Source organism: Gouania willdenowi, chromosome 24 (genome assembly GCF_900634775.1).
Source record: "Gouania willdenowi chromosome 24, fGouWil2.1, whole genome shotgun sequence".
Taxonomy (NCBI): Eukaryota; Metazoa; Chordata; class Actinopteri; order Blenniiformes; family Gobiesocidae; genus Gouania; species Gouania willdenowi.
Window position 1 is genome coordinate 22,564,803 of NC_041066.1, and position 15,971 is coordinate 22,580,773.

Sequence of the window (15,971 nt, forward strand, 5' to 3'; positions counted from 1 at the left end):
GTGATTTCAATTTCAATTGTTTACATCTTTTTTCCTCAAAAATGATCTTTGATTTATTGGTTTATGAGACTTACACTATGTCATCATCTGATATAAAAAAATTATTTCACTTTTCTAGCCTTCTTATTTATCTTTTTAGAACACATGCTTTATCCCACACACGTAGTTTAGTTATGTATTACTTGACTTGTCTCTAATTGTTGTTACTGTACTTAAGTAGTTTTTTCTGGTATCTGTGCTTATCTTGAGTATATATATATTTTTTGGCGACTTTTTACTTTTACTTCTTACTTTTTAAAACAAATATCTGTACTTTCTACTCCTTACATTTTGATAATTAGCTCGTTACTTTTAAGACCTTCGAAAACATAAAAAGACACAAAATTTTGGTAGTTTGAGGCAAGCTTTTTTCTGTTAAGTCCCTTAATTTTATGGTTAGCATTTTTAAGTTAAGTAAATGTTAAATACAAAGCTGCTCTGGGTTTCATTGAGCTTTTGCATTTTTTTTCTTGACATATTTTATTTCCAAATTGTATTTGTTATGAGCGCTAAAATCTCCATATGTTCAAAGGTAACAGGTTTAACTTTAACAGTTTTTTACAAGTTCTTAAAAAAATAAAAGATATGGAATTTGCTGATTTAAAAACCCTGTCTTATGACTGAAGGGACATTTGTTTTACTTTTTTTTACTTAAGTACGTTTAGTAGCATGTACTTTTTTTATTTTCACTCAAGTAAAGAAGCAACTAAAATATTTTTACTTTTACCCGAGTCATTATTTATTCAAGTATCTATACTTTTACCTGAGTACTAAAGACTAGTACTTTTGCCACCTCTGCTAATCGTTTACTTCCTCACCTAGCTATTTATTTTTTTAACAAAAAACTGTTGCAGATATGCTGACACAAAAAAGAAAATAGAAACAAGTGTAATGCATCTTAACTCACACATTTTCCCCCTCTTTTGTCTGAGTTTTGAAAACATAAGCTTCAACTCGGGCAGGATATTACACACTGCAGTGCCAACATAGAAAGCCATTAAAGTCCTTAAATCTACACTGAAAACAGAGGTTCAATTTCACCCCGACATCGGTGTTGGCTTGGCACTAACTCATGGACAGATATGGAACAAACTCGGGTTGGGCGAGATAGCAGCAGGGAGGATTTGCGAGTAGACTGTACTATCAGACAGAGCTCCCGGCAGCTGTGCAAACCAATCATCGGCCGTCTCTTTAGTTTATATGCAATGTCACGGTCTGCATCTGTGCACGAGTAAATGACAGTGAAACAAAGTGGCTGCAGATGGGGATCGTGATGGTTAGTAAGGTGCCCTTGCTGTTAGGTGGCCTCGGGCTGCTCCAGTTGGCGCAAACACAAACCATTCAATGGGTAAACCCTTTGCAGCTGCTCCCAGCTGTTCAACACACACTGTTCTGGAGAAGGTTCTCAGTTCCACGGTAAATTGGGGGTCGGTTGGTAAGTGCCTGTTGTGAACTATTAGCAAAACATTACATTAGTAAAAAAGCATTAGCGGCGGGTTCATTCCTATCCTCTGGATTAGAATTCCATCTACAAAAACTCTTGCCCACATAGGGTTCAAACGGTCAGCAGTCGGAATGAGGTGAGCCATGTCTCATGACATCTTATCACCCTCCTGCCAGCCTCAATCTCAGGCATCCACACATAGCTCTGAGCACTGGACTTAAAAGAAATCCACCTGCAAGGCTGAAAAATGAGAGAACGTTCTCTGCATGCCAAAAGAGGAACAGCTGTGGTGGAAAGGTACTATGAAAAAGAAAAAAAATGTTGAATAACATGCAAACATGCATGTCTAGAAGATTACAATCACAAGAGAACACTTTATTACACTACATGCTCTCCACTTGTCTCTGATCTACACATTCTGACTGAAAACCAAATGGTTAAAAGTCTTCCTGAAAGGTAAAAGGCTCTCCTTACTCCTTGGTCTTCTCTATTTTTACACTTTTATCTTTATCGTGTGCAAATTCAAGCTCCCCAACCATCTTCTTGGCATTGTAAGAAGCTATCGTTGCTTGTGAATGGATGGATGTGTATACAAATCCAAAAGAAACTGAAACAACAAAGCAGCTCTTATCTCTGCCTCCACATAAGACTATTATTTATCGCTGCAAGTCAGATTTTCACTTGTCGGCTATCATTGGCCTTCTTGCTCTGCTTTAGAGGCTGTGTATATTTGACGATATCTGGGTATTCGTGCCCTTGTTGATTTCAGTCACCATTCAGGCATCCAGGAGCTGTTGTAGATAAACACCCATTGAGCTTTCTAATGGCCAACATTTACCGATATCTTTCAAAGCAGAAGGAATATTTGGCAGAAACCTTTTTCAAAGCTTTAAAACTCCTTCAAACTGAAAGCCTAAGACACACTTTACCTTTGACACCATAATAGTCGTTCAAGTAGCAATAAACTACGGTAGATGGCTAGAAATAAAGCAAAAATCCTCAAAACCCCAAAAAAGTAAATGCACATAAATACAGTCTGATTTAGACAGCATGCGTTTCATTCTTAGTGATGAAGTAGGACCTCCAATTTTCCGTGATCACTGAAAAGAAACAGTACTTTACATTCTCAAACTGAGAAAGCAATCCCATCAGTTTTTCTTCTTCTATCTCTCGTTATTTAAAATCGGACCCCAACATGACACAGAAATGCATGTTTTGAGACAATATCACACATTTACACGCTATTTTTCACTGGAAAAGTGATAACTGAATGTCTCGAGTGCGTGACAAAGATGTCCAATAACGCCCACAATCTTGTCCTTAAGCTTGTGTGACAGTTCGACTAGTCATCAACTTATCCTGTGACTGAAAATGAATGCAGAGCTACGTCTGAAGTGTGTTTTTAATGTGTGGTGATAAACAAGCAGTTCAGATTATTATGTCTGCATTCAAATCTGTGAAGGCTCCGGTACAAAGACGGGTTTAGATGATGGTGACACATCACAGCGGAAGTATCTCCAATCACTCAATTGCGCAGGATTTTGTGCAAAACGTGAGGGTGATTCGCAAATTGGTGGTAATTAAAGATTTCACAAATAAGATTTTAGGACCATATCACACATTTCAATGGAATCATTTTGGTAAAACTGGTGGCTGAGGGTCTAGCGTAACCATCCCGTTTACGTAACTTCTCTGAAGCATACAAAATGGTAAATTAATAACAGTAGTTGACCCTAATAACCCTATTTAGTGTTTTTGGTACGATCTCATGAAGTTTAATAGTCAGTAAAGTCTTCTAAAAATGAAAAGATAATAAAAAGGAAATGGTAATATCCTGAAACAGAATTTGAGTAGTTTTGAAATGGAAAATCAGAGGCCCTAATACTGTTACCTTTCATTGAACTCACTATTCAGACAAGCTCCTTCCTGGTAAGACATAATATTACTGCAACACTGGCTGATACATCATTCATTAGCCTTAAAGAAAGCAGCGTCAGTTGATGCAAAGTAGGACACAGAAGAGGAGAAGTGCAAAGTAGAACAGAGTTAAACAATGAGCAAGATGAGTGGGCGATCCAGAGAGGAGGGGAAAAAGGGATATAAACACACATGATGCTTGTAAAGGATAATGGAATAACGAAGCAGTTGCGGCAGTGAGACCAGGCCTTTCTGTCAACACCTATCTGTCCTCCTGAGGCTCAACATATGCAAAACAGGCTCTTGCCTCAAGCTGATGCTAACATTTATGAAACTGCGCACACACAGTGGTGCAATGACTCTTTGACCTTATCCTACACCTCAGGACGAACCTATGTCGAGCTTGCTGCTTTTCCAAATGGGAGAGGCTGATTTTACCTCCAGGCAGCTCATGCCCAACCTCATTTAACTCCAAAACACACGTCTGACATTTTCTCTACATTAAAGGTTGATTAAATAACCACAGACACATTTTTTCGAGAATAGAATGGATAGAATAGAATAGTCTTTATTGTCATTGTACTCGGTGGTACAGCGAAATTTGAGGGGTGCTCACATAGAGCTACAGTACACCACAGAGCATAAATTAAGAGACAGGAACAAAAACAAGGGCATTGAGTATATACAAAGGTAATAAAAACAACATACGGCATTTAAAAAGGTAAAAAAAAAAGGTATTTTTTCTCTTAAAACGAGACATAGGTGAGTAATGTACAGAAATAAATAACAGTTTAAGGTGCTAAAGTGTTTAGTGCTAAAGGAGGGGGGGGGGTTATGGGAGATTGTTCGTGAGTGTGTGTGTGTGCATGTCCATGGGTGTTTGCAGTCCGTATGGCCCAGGTGAAGAAGCTGTCTGTCAGTCTGCTTGTGTGAGATCAACGTCTCTGGTGCAAAGCCCTATTGATGCGGGTTGGTTGGGGGGTGTTAGAATTGATCAGATCAAGGATTAGGGAAACTTCCTCCCACCACACAACCAATCCCCTTATTTTTCTTTCTCTGTTGGCTGGAGGGCAGCGAACTCTGAATAACCTCACCTGCCACACCACACTGTGGTTATTACAATGCTAAACATTCTCAGGGTTACTTTACCTATGCTATCAAACATTGATTACACAGCAACAGAGCTAATTCTAATTGGATTAGATCCAATTTGATATTGGAATGGGTGTCCAATATCAACAGAAAAGATCAGATTACATTGGCCTGCGTCTAAAATCTCCAAAACAAGCAGTCCATTCCAGACTCCGCTCCAGCACTTCAATCCAGCAGTTGACCGAACTAAATACTGGCTGTGTTCATAATGGCTCACTCCATACTATACACTACAAACTCAGTGAGTAGGCTACATACTGTCTACTATATAGTATAAGTATGATTAGGACGATGACCGATGATGAACGTTTCCACTGAAGTATACTTCCAAGTTTCCCATGATGCATTTGGAACCTACAAAGACAAAAACCCTGAAGCACACTGAGGCTAAATATCTGAAAGCATTTTAAGTGAATATCAACATGTGCTCATTTGATCCATTAAACTTGTGGAAACACATTACATTCTGACATTTCAGAGACCCTCCATTGTGCTACGGACTAAACTTCTGGATAACTTCAAAACAAGAGCCCTATTTACAAAACGGTTAAAAAAAACAAATGGAAGACAAGAAGAGATGCTTTTATTTTGAAAAGGGGATGTTTGATTTTTAGCTCCAAGCCAGTACCAGGACGATTTTACATTCCATATAGCGTACATCCGGGTATTTCTTGCATATTAAATCTTTTAATACTATCTAATGTAAACGCACAACATAGTCATTTTGACCTCATTTTGACATCTATTCTTTTCAATTATTGAATTTTCTTATGTATATTGTTTTATGTGAGGTTATTTTTCAGGGTCTTATTTTATTCAATTGTAGAATATTCTTTGGGACATGCATTTCTAATTACCGTACTATTCAAATGAATATTTAACCATGTTGATGCCTAGCTTGCTGCAGTGTCACAGCTGAAGAAACTTAGTGGTGTGAGCAATAGTGTCGAAGAAGATGATGCCTCATGGTTACAGCTCACTGGCTTTTACCTCAGAGGGAATGAATCACATTCCCTCAGCCACCATCAGGCATCAGGCGGCTGGATGTGTGTGAATTCATGCATGATGCAGAGGTGCTCACGTGAGCGAAAACGCACGCCTATGCATTACAGCTGCAGATCAAAGACAGAAAAGCAATGCCTATGCACACTGTCAGAGTCCCACTGCGTCCAAGCACAAAAAAGGGTTTTCCTGGCTTTTTTTTTTTTTTATAATAATAATAACCTAGCCACTCATTTAGCTGTGAGCAACACTCTATAAAGCAAAGAGTTATATAATGGACTGTCTTGTCTCAGCACAGCATCAGAGAAAGGCTTTGATTTCTCCATCATAAAAAATTGGTGATATTCTTTAAACAAGCTTAGCAGGAGATAAGCATAAATAATCCAAGCTTATAAGCATCTCCCTCTCCCTGCAGATTGAACACTGCAGCATGAAGTCCTTCACTTACATACTGTAGAAGCACTAAGTGTCTCTAAAAGAGCTTTTCACCACAGAACGGCTATTCTGGAGCAACAATTTGTCCGGGCAAAACGGCTAAAAGACAGCGTGATAAAGGATAAATAGCGTAACAAGTTTAGTTTCTGGATGAGGGTTTAAGTGAATTAGTCGTTTCCAGCAAAGCTTTCAAAGACAAAAAGAAAAGAAAAGATCTTGGCGTAGTAGAGGGAAGAGAAGCATGCACTTTAGAGCCTCCGCTGGGCTTCCATCCAGCACAAATCAGACGGGCCTTGTTATAGTCGAGCCTCATGCAAATCCAGAGCTGAGCAGAGAATCCTTGCTGTGAGCTCTAAATGAACAGCCAAATATTGGCTCCTAGCTGAAGAAAGCTCTTGTTTGTATGTGGATGCACCCCCGTGGACAAACACACAAGGGCATTAAGAGGGCACGTCTCTTCTTCACAGCAAAGTGAAGAAGCAATAGCAGTGTATAACCAAAATACCCAGTATTTTGGTTATACATAAAACACACTAAGCATAAATAGCACATCTAATTATTTTTTTCTATTTAATCTATGAACACCTTTCCTTATTTACCTCTCACCAGCTGCGTTCCAATTACCCTTGAAAATGTGCAAAATCTAAATAGCGCAATAAAAACTGGTAATGGAAACACCTGAATTTGAAAAAAAACACTAAAATATCGCTAAAAAGCTTTTATGGTTTTTCAGACATTTCAATATTGAAAGGTATCACAAAAGCACAATGATAATACTTTTTCTCATAAAGACACGTCACATGATGTAACATACCTGGTCACATGACCACTTCTCTCCGAGAAAACATGGCGCGCTACGTGTGGACTGAAGAAGAGACACAGACATTATACTTAAAAATTATTACTAGGCTGTGTTCGAAATCACATACTAATGTACTACTCATACTAAATCTGATATCAAAATTAGTATGTAATGCGTTCACATTAGATGGTATGAAAAAATTGAGTATGTGAGAAATACCCAGATGTATATTATATGGGGACATTTTTTAAGTATGCATGGTGGGCACACAAGTCATACTCTACGCCCCATAATGCATTGCCAACAGAATGTAAAATGGTCCTGGGACCGACTTCAAGCTAAAAATCATACATCCCCATTTCAAAATAAAAGCATCTCTTCTTGTCCATTAATTTGCATCTCTTTTGTAAACAGGGCTCTTCTTTTGAAGTCAACTGGAAGTTTAGTCAGTAACACAATGGCAGGTCTCTGAAAATCATTGAAATGCCAGCATGAAATGTGTTTCCGTGACTTTTATGGATCAAATGAGCACATGTTGGTCACTTTCTCACTTAAAATACTTTCAGAACTTTCAAAAGTGGCGAATTAACAGAGATATATAGCCTCAGTGTGCTTCACATTTTTGTCATCTTGGGAAACTTGCAAGTATACTACAGTGGGAACACTCATCATACTTACTTATAGCCACAGTGTTATAAGGACATTTTGAGCATCCAAAACAACCTTCAATGGAAACAAACAATTTTACTTTGTCAAAAACTGTAATGAAAACAGAGCTACTTTCTCCTTTAGATGATGTTTCTATTGCCGCCCTATGAGAGCTAAAAAGAGGACAGTAAAAGTGAGTAGTAAAAGTTGGATGAGAGTTAAAAGATTACACGGTTTAAAGAGAGAGACTGAGAGTAATCTGCAGCTCATAAGCATTGAGGCGTCTAATCACTATTTTGCCTAACTTTAAATATTCAAATCAGAGTCACTGAGACTAAATGCAGCTGATGATGGCAATTTCAGTCGGTAACGAGTATTATTGTGTACAAACGACCCTTCCTCTTAGTGGAACTAGTCTTTATTGCATTATTTTTTGGGGATCAGTCAAATAGTTTGTACTTGTATTAACACAATCACTCAGATGTGCAGCGTGCTGGAGGTAATGCACACATGACACCAAGGGAAACGGCCTCTAAAAGCCACACTTTGAATCTCAGTTGAAAGACCGCAGTGCTCCATTTACTAAATGCTAGAGATTACCACAACACAGCACGACAAACAGGAGTCTCTTCTTCCTTAAATCATGCAACCATTAAAAACTGTAAGGTTAACAATATTTTAGTACACACTATCATAATCGTAATGTCCTCAGATGGGATATTTGAGGAGCAAAAGTTTAGTTTTGACTTCAATCTTTAAGAGATACATTATGATTGGCTGTTGCCATAGACACAGTGGATGCTGTTTAAATCACATTGGCGTTAAGACATTTTTTTTTTAACTCTTGAAATTAGGGCTGGGCGACATAGGCCAAAATTCATATCTCGATATGTTTTTAAAAAAAATTTTTTAATGATGTACTAGGGCTGGGCGATATGCCTGGGCGATATAAGTGTTTCACATCAGTCAATAAAGAAAATTATTGATTCAGTTTTTTTTTTACCTATTCAAAATAAGGACCAGAAGAAAAAAAGCCAAATTAAAATACTTTTATTTTTAACGTAATCTTTAACATTTAAAAAAAGGTTAAAAAAAATCAATGGAAAAAAAACTAAAAACGACTAATTAAAAAAAGAAACTGTTTAATGTACTAATATAGACATTACATAAATGCTTAATTGAAATTACGAGTTAAATTATCGAGCATTCTATCGCACATATTTTCTATTGTAATTGATTACATCTCTATCGCAATGTATTTCATTATCGTTTTATCGCCCAGGCTTACGATATGCTGTACGATATAAATCTAAATAATAACTCAGTCTTTTTAGAAAAAAACTAGTTAAATATGCTGATGTAAAATGCCAGACAGGCACATTTATTAACAAACAGCTGCACAATATGTTTTCTCCTGTAAGGGACAGCACGTGTGAGTGAGTTCCGTAGTGTGGCTTGTTTAGGGGAAGATCTTGGTTAGGGCTGCACGATTATGGCCAAAATGATAATCACGATTAATTTTTATCAATGCAACTGAAAATGTATTTAGTGCCTTAACAATTGGGCTTTAAAAAAAAAAAACAGTAATTGTACTATATTTACATCAGATATTTGTTTGGACCAGCAGAGGGCGCTGGTAACCCAGTCGTCGATTGGCATGCAGCTATTCTAGCAGTGAAGAAGAGATGCTATGCGCTAGCAGACAGAGCTAATAGAAAAACGTGACTTTTACAGGTATTCACGTGATATTACAGATATTATTTCGGTGCTAAAGGGGTAAGGAATCATTTATGAACAAGTTTAAGAGCAGCAGCGATTCCGCCTGCCGCCTACGCTTCTGGACAAGAACAATAGATAGAAGCCCTCTGCTATTTAAAAAAAGTACTACGATTCAATTTTCAGAGTATCGATGTGAACCGTGATACCTATGAATCAATTTTTAACTGCCTTACGATTAATCGTTACATCCCTAATGCCCAGACCTACCGGTACTTAAAATGCATTTACTTTTGCTGCTGTGGTGCTCTACAGACAAATTCAGGATAAAGGATATTATTATTATAATAGTGGAGCAATTGTTAGATGAGGAAAACCTCACCAACTTATTTCCCTGGAGTTTGAGAGGTATTAAGTGTTATGTTATACATAAACAAGAGAAATACGTCAATCTAGTGTCCAACATCTATATAAAATAAAAAAAAAAGAAAGAAAGAGAATGTTATCCCCCTCTGAAATAGTCAGTCCGACAGGCTAAACTGTGCACTGGTGTCTCTCTGTGAGACCAGTTCAAGCTGTGGACAGAAGCAGTATTATAGAGCTGTGAGCAAGGCCAAAAAGAAGAACAATAGCCTCTATGTACTACTAGGCCCTGTGGAGCGTCCCAACAGCTGGGAGATAGAGGGTCTGCCTGTGACTTAGCCAAATGGCACGTAGGCAGGCATGGTACGCCACACACACACAAAACATCCATACAGACACTACTTTCCCCAATTTTTGTTCTTCTTTCTTTCCCTGTGACTCTTTTAATAAACCCCCTTTTTCATTTTTAATTACATGATCCCTTACAACTTCTGAGAGTAAAGAAATATATCTTTCTGGTACCACAAGAAAAACCACCCTGGCATAAGCTCAGAGCAATGTCAACAAGTAGGAGGAGTCCAAATGCTGAAGCCACTCTGTTCCGTGGGCTTCAGACACACACAGGTCAACAGTAGGAGGAGGCGTTACTATTCCTGAGAGAAAAAACAATGAGTGAACGTATTCTATGGAGGTAGATTTGTGTCTTTATTATTCAATCCAAAAAAAAAACATTTTCAATCATATTTGAGACCCAAATAATTGCATTTGAACACTTTCTTTTCTTTGATTAAAAATATTTGTTTTGATTGAAATGCGTGTTTTCTTTTTTTATTGGAGTAATCTTTTTTGTATTTGGGCCATATTATAGGTAGTACATTTTTGTCTTTATTATTCAATCAAAAAATAAAATTTGCATTTCAACACTTTTTTTTTTTTATTGAACAATAAAGACTAAAATCTCCCTCCGTAGTATTCCAGTGTGCATTGGGTGTAAACGTGACAGTTTAATTCTCCTTTTGCTACTAGGAAATGAAATATCAGGTATTGCCATTGGTGGAAAACAAATTAAATAAACAGTAATAATAATAATAATCACCATTATTATCATTAGCTCCCAACAATAACATTTCCTCTCAACATCTTCAGCCTGACATCCACTTTGAGCTGTGCACCGATGCAGTAAAAACGCAGTAAATTATCTACAAACAAACCAAACCACAGGATTTTACTGTCATGTAAATGTCTGGACTGGAAAGACTGTCCTATGCATTAGATACTAATCCTTGTTTCCTCAAATCCCTGCACAGAAGTGTGCAATGTACATACAAATAATTACACATACTCTATTCATTCATAAATTAGAAATATTGTCCTGATTAACAGTAGCTGTGTTTCCACTACCCTATGGAAATGCACAAAGTCTAAATAGCGTAATAAAAACTGGTAATGGAAACACCTGAATAAAAAAAAGAAACACTCAAATATGGCAAAAAAGTTTATACGCTTTCATGAGGAGGTTTTTCAGACGTTTCAAAATTAAAATGTACCGCAATAGCGCAATGGAAACACTTTTTCCGCAAATACATGTCCTAGGACCTGGATGTACCTGGTCACATGACCACTTCTCTCCGAGAAAACATGGTGCGGAGAACAGAGGACAGAAGAGGAGAGTAAGGTGTTTTTTAGCATTATACTTAAAAATGATTACTGTGATATTAGAATAGATAGCTAACAAAGTAATGCAGAGTGTTACAAGTAAGTTTTGAGTCCATCGTCCATCAGATTTTGTGAAAGTTACGAGGCTCCACCCCCAAAACAATTTTCAATGGAAACACTTTTGTCAAAATTTTAGAAGCATCGCTTTTATTTGCTGATAAACTGTAGACTTTTGATCTAAGCTGGACATTGGCAACTCGCGGCCCGGGGGCCACATGGAGCGCTCGGACTAATTTAGTGCAGGCCCCAAAGTAAACGCACTGAATCACATGAAAATACAAAAAACCACACGACAAATTCACTAAATGACTCTAACAAAACATACAAAATGACAGAATAATACACAAAAAACACAAAAGGACAAAAAAAACTTTTATTTCCTGCTCTGATTGGTCATTACTTTAATGCTGACATCATGAATGTTCATAATGTGTCCACTGGATCATAAAATCACAGATTTGTGGCCCTGGCTGTAATAAAAATGGCCCATCGCTGATCTAACCAATAAGTCAACCTTTTATAGAAAATAATATAAAGTTCAACTGCTTTTTATTGTGCGTTTGTTTTTGTTTTTATTTACGCTGAGCCACAAACTACTGTAGCTTTCATATACACTCCATCCTCAGCAGCAGCAGTTCTGCAGACTTTTATCAATAACTGCTGCTGCTCTACAGCTAGTTCATTCATTCATGATGTTATTTTACTACCGCATTTAAAGAAACAGCTCTCAAGCTTTGTTGCTTTTATGCTTTTTAGACCAAAGTTCACATCAGAGGCAATAATTCACAAAAACTTAGTTTGAATCTGCACATCTGCAAAATATCCACCTGTAAAGCCCACTATACTACTACCAATGCAAGATTACATTAACTGTCATTAGAATTCAAAAAAAAAAATAGGATGTTTTTGTTGTCCTTTTGTGTAATTTTGTGTGTTTTTAGAGTAACTATCTATATTTGTTGTTCTTATGGGTATTTTTTTCTGTCATTTTGTGTTTTTTAGAGTCAGTTTGTGTTTTTTAGAGTCAGTTTGTGTATTTACTTTGTCGCTTTTATGCTTTTTGTGCCAAAGTTGACAGCAGCATCAGAGGCAATAATTCACAAAAAGTTTAACTTCTGTTTAAATCTTCACAGCGGCAGAATATCGACCTGTAAAGTCCACTATACTACTACCTATGGAAGATCACATGAACTGTCATTAGAATGCAAAATAAAACTGTCACTGTGTATTCTTTTGTCATTTTTTGTGCAGTTTCTGCATTTTTGTATATTTTTCTCTGATTTTGTTGTCCTTTTGTGTATCGTTCGGTCATTTACTTTGTCGCTTTTATGCTTTTTGTGCCAAAGTTGACAGCAGCATTAGAGGCAACAATTAATGTAACGTTTTACTTCAGTTTTAATCTGCACAGCTGCATAATATCAATATGTATATCTATACTACTACCTATGCAAGATTAAATGAACTGTCATTAGAATGCCAAAAAAAAAAAACTGTCATTCGGTGTATTCTTTTGTCATTTTTTGTGCAGTTTCTGCATTTTTGAATATTTTTCTCTGATTTTGTATGTTTTATTGTCCTTTTGTGTAATTTTGTGTGTTTTTAGAGTAACTATCTAGTTTTTTTGCTGTCCTTTTGTGTTTTTTTTTTAAGAGTCAATGTGTTCATTCACTTTGTCACTTTTTTCGACCAAAGTTCACAGCAGCATCAGAGGCAACAATTCACCAAAAGTTCGTTTGAATCTGCACAGCTGCAGAATATCGACCTGTAAAGCTCACTATACTACTACTACAACTACTACTAATACTACCTATGCAAGATTAACAAAACTGCCATTAGAATGCAAAAAACCCCAAAACTTTAAGTTGTGCTGTTTAATAAATATAAAGATTTTGTGCTCTCTTCTTGGGGATGCAGAAAGAAGCACTTTAGTGGTTGCACTTGGAAAAAGTAAAAATAAAAAAAGAGAGAGAGCCTGGGTTTCGGATTTCACAAAGCATTATTTCTGTGGATTGAAGGCTACCATCCCCCATGACTGCAAACCGAGCAAGCTGGAATAGACCCCAACCCATATCCTCCCGGCAAGTCAATGCGGGGGAATACACAGGAATATTAATTGGCTCTGCCTGTGATTCAGGTACAACAGAACGCACGATGATGATGAAGATGATAATAACACATGCACTAGGGGAAGAGTGATGGAAATCAGCCTCATTTTTCTCTCTGGGGAATCTATTCAACATTGCAATATTATTATAATAATATGCTGTAGGTCCGTATTCACTCATCAATGTGATGTGACGCTGCAGAGGAGGAGTAAGAAGAAGAAGCTCGTGCAGATGTGAAGCTCCACTCATCATCATCATCATCATCATCATCATCGTGATAATTTTGTTACAAAGACATTAATGAATGATTAACTACTGTTTCATAAAAACAAAGGAACATCCTGCACTTTTTGGTGGCAGTCTACATTGCCACCTGTACGTTGATGTGTGGAGGCAGTGATGGCCAGCCAGTGTTACATTACTGTGTTCCAGACCAGTTTAGATCCAGTGTTACAACGCGGTGACACTGGTTTAAAAAAAAAAAAAAAAAAAGAAAAGAAAGAAAGAAAAGAAAAGAAAAAAAACTTGCTGCTGATATAAGGGATTGTTATAGAGTCGAAACCCGAGAAAAACTCGCATTGTTAAGTTGGGGAAATATGACACACAACAGTTATTGTGGTTACCTGGATTGTTTTGTGAAATAATCGCTTATTCCGTTTCCATCTTCACTGACTCCTCACCGTCACCGTGTCCAGGAATTTAAATCCCCGTAGTGGATCCATGCTTTCCTTTCCTTTCCTTTCCTTTCCTGTGATATCTAATGTAGTCCTACTGGAAGAGGCGGCGGCGAAGAAGAAAAAGAAAAAGAAGACGAAGAAGAAGAAGAAGCCAGCCACTTTCTTCCAATGGGGTTCAACACTTAAGATGAGGGTGAAACTGGCTCTCAAGCTCGTCCACGCCGACTCAGCACATCTTCATTACAGCGAAAACCATAATTCTTTATGATTAATGTCAGCTTTTGCTTTTTACGCGCGGTGGCAATAAGGGAAAACGATATTTCTGAGCGAAAATGCCCCCCCCAGGTCGGACGGAAATAATGGTATGTGCCACTCTATTGTTGGGGCGCGAGACCAGCGTCCCGTGCTGATGTGGGCTCTATGGGAGGCTCGCGGTTATCGCGTGCGCCTGCATTATTGGGTAATTATCAGAATTCGTTACGCGTGTGGTCCAATCAATATTAAAAAAAAATCGATTTCCCTTCTTTTAGCCTTTCTTTATTCAACATGCAGATTATAAACTGCTTTACAATCCAATCTTTATGTATTCTGTCTTTTGCAAATTATTTATTTTTTGTCTGTTTAGTCAGAATCAGAAGTACTTATGTCACAGAGAAGCCCATTTCCGCCACTAAATCAATAAATACATTTAAAAAAAATTCACCACCGCAAGTCATAATTATGAGATAGAATGTCATTATTGTGATATACAAACAGCATTTGCAGCATTCTACCGACACTGACTGTTAACATTTTTAATTACTCTTCAAAACCCATGTTTTGGCTGTTTATTCAGTTCTTAGAATCCAACACACAACACAGTGGAAGAACAAAAATACGTCTTTATTGCAAAATCATTCTGTCACATTTTTGTGAGTTTCGTTTGAAACTTTAAAAAAAAAAAAAAAAAAAAACATTTTCTCATAATTATGACTTTCTGTAGAAGAGGATTAGGGACACATGTAAATTTTATGGGAGTTCTGACTTTAATAAAGTCTTACTTTATTCTCAGAATTCTGACTTTAATGTCAGAATTTCTGAGTTTCAAAGTCAGAATTCTGATTTTAATATCAGAATTCTGACAAAAGTCAGAACTCCAAAAAAAAAAAAAAAAATTCACGTGGCCCTAATCCTCTTCCGTAACTTTCTCTCTCTTATGACTTTCAATCTCATAAATATGACTTTCTTTCTCATGATTATGACTTTTTGTCTCATAACTATGACTTTCTTTCTCATAATTATGACTTTCCACTGTGATTTTTATTTCATGTTTTTAGTGGTGGAAACGAGTTTCCATACACAGGCTCGAGAAATATTACAAATGAAAAGAATAAACACTAAACAAAGAAAGAAAGTAAACGTACATAATTAAGTGATAAAAGACTGTAGAAGAAAATAAAATACAAATAATAATAATACAAATGTACAATAGAATACAGATATATACAATATAACTGGTAGTTTCTTTCTTTCCAATAAATGTAAGAAAATTAACATGTTTTGTTGTATTTTAACATCAATAAACTCCATTCAATGTGGAAAAGTTCATTTGCTACCGAAAGTAAATATCTGAACAGGTCTGTTAATGTTGCACTTGATTCAACATGGAAAAGATAGTTTTATTTAAAATAAAAACATAAATGAATACATTTAAAAAGGCATATACTGTGATTTTTAAAGTTGTACTATATTAATATTTTTTTATTTATTTACACTTTGTTGTTTTACTATAAACATTGAAAAGTTAATTTTCTAAAATATATCTTTATATTTATTTTTTATAACACCAGCTAGGACTTTTAATAGTGTATTAAAATAGTTTATTTTTATGTATTTACGGGTTAATTCACTGTTTAACTTTCTTTCTTTCTACTTTTCTTTTTTCCTTCTTCTTCTTTTTTCACCGGAAATTCCGC

The 15,971-nt window shown here is 36.6% G+C and overlaps 1 protein-coding gene across 2 annotated transcripts in view; it reads right to left on the reverse strand.

The window, feature by feature from the left end:
• The window catches only part of wasf1 (WASP family member 1), a 58,113-nt gene extending 43,793 nt beyond the window's left edge, over window positions 1–14,320 (reverse strand). For both annotated transcript variants that reach the window (XM_028440276.1, XM_028440274.1), the window contains exon 1: window positions 13,963–14,320. The gene's annotated coding sequence lies outside the window, so the exon portion shown is untranslated. The remainder of the gene's footprint in view (window positions 1–13,962) is intronic.
• Between the last annotated feature and the right edge of the window lie 1,651 nt (window positions 14,321–15,971).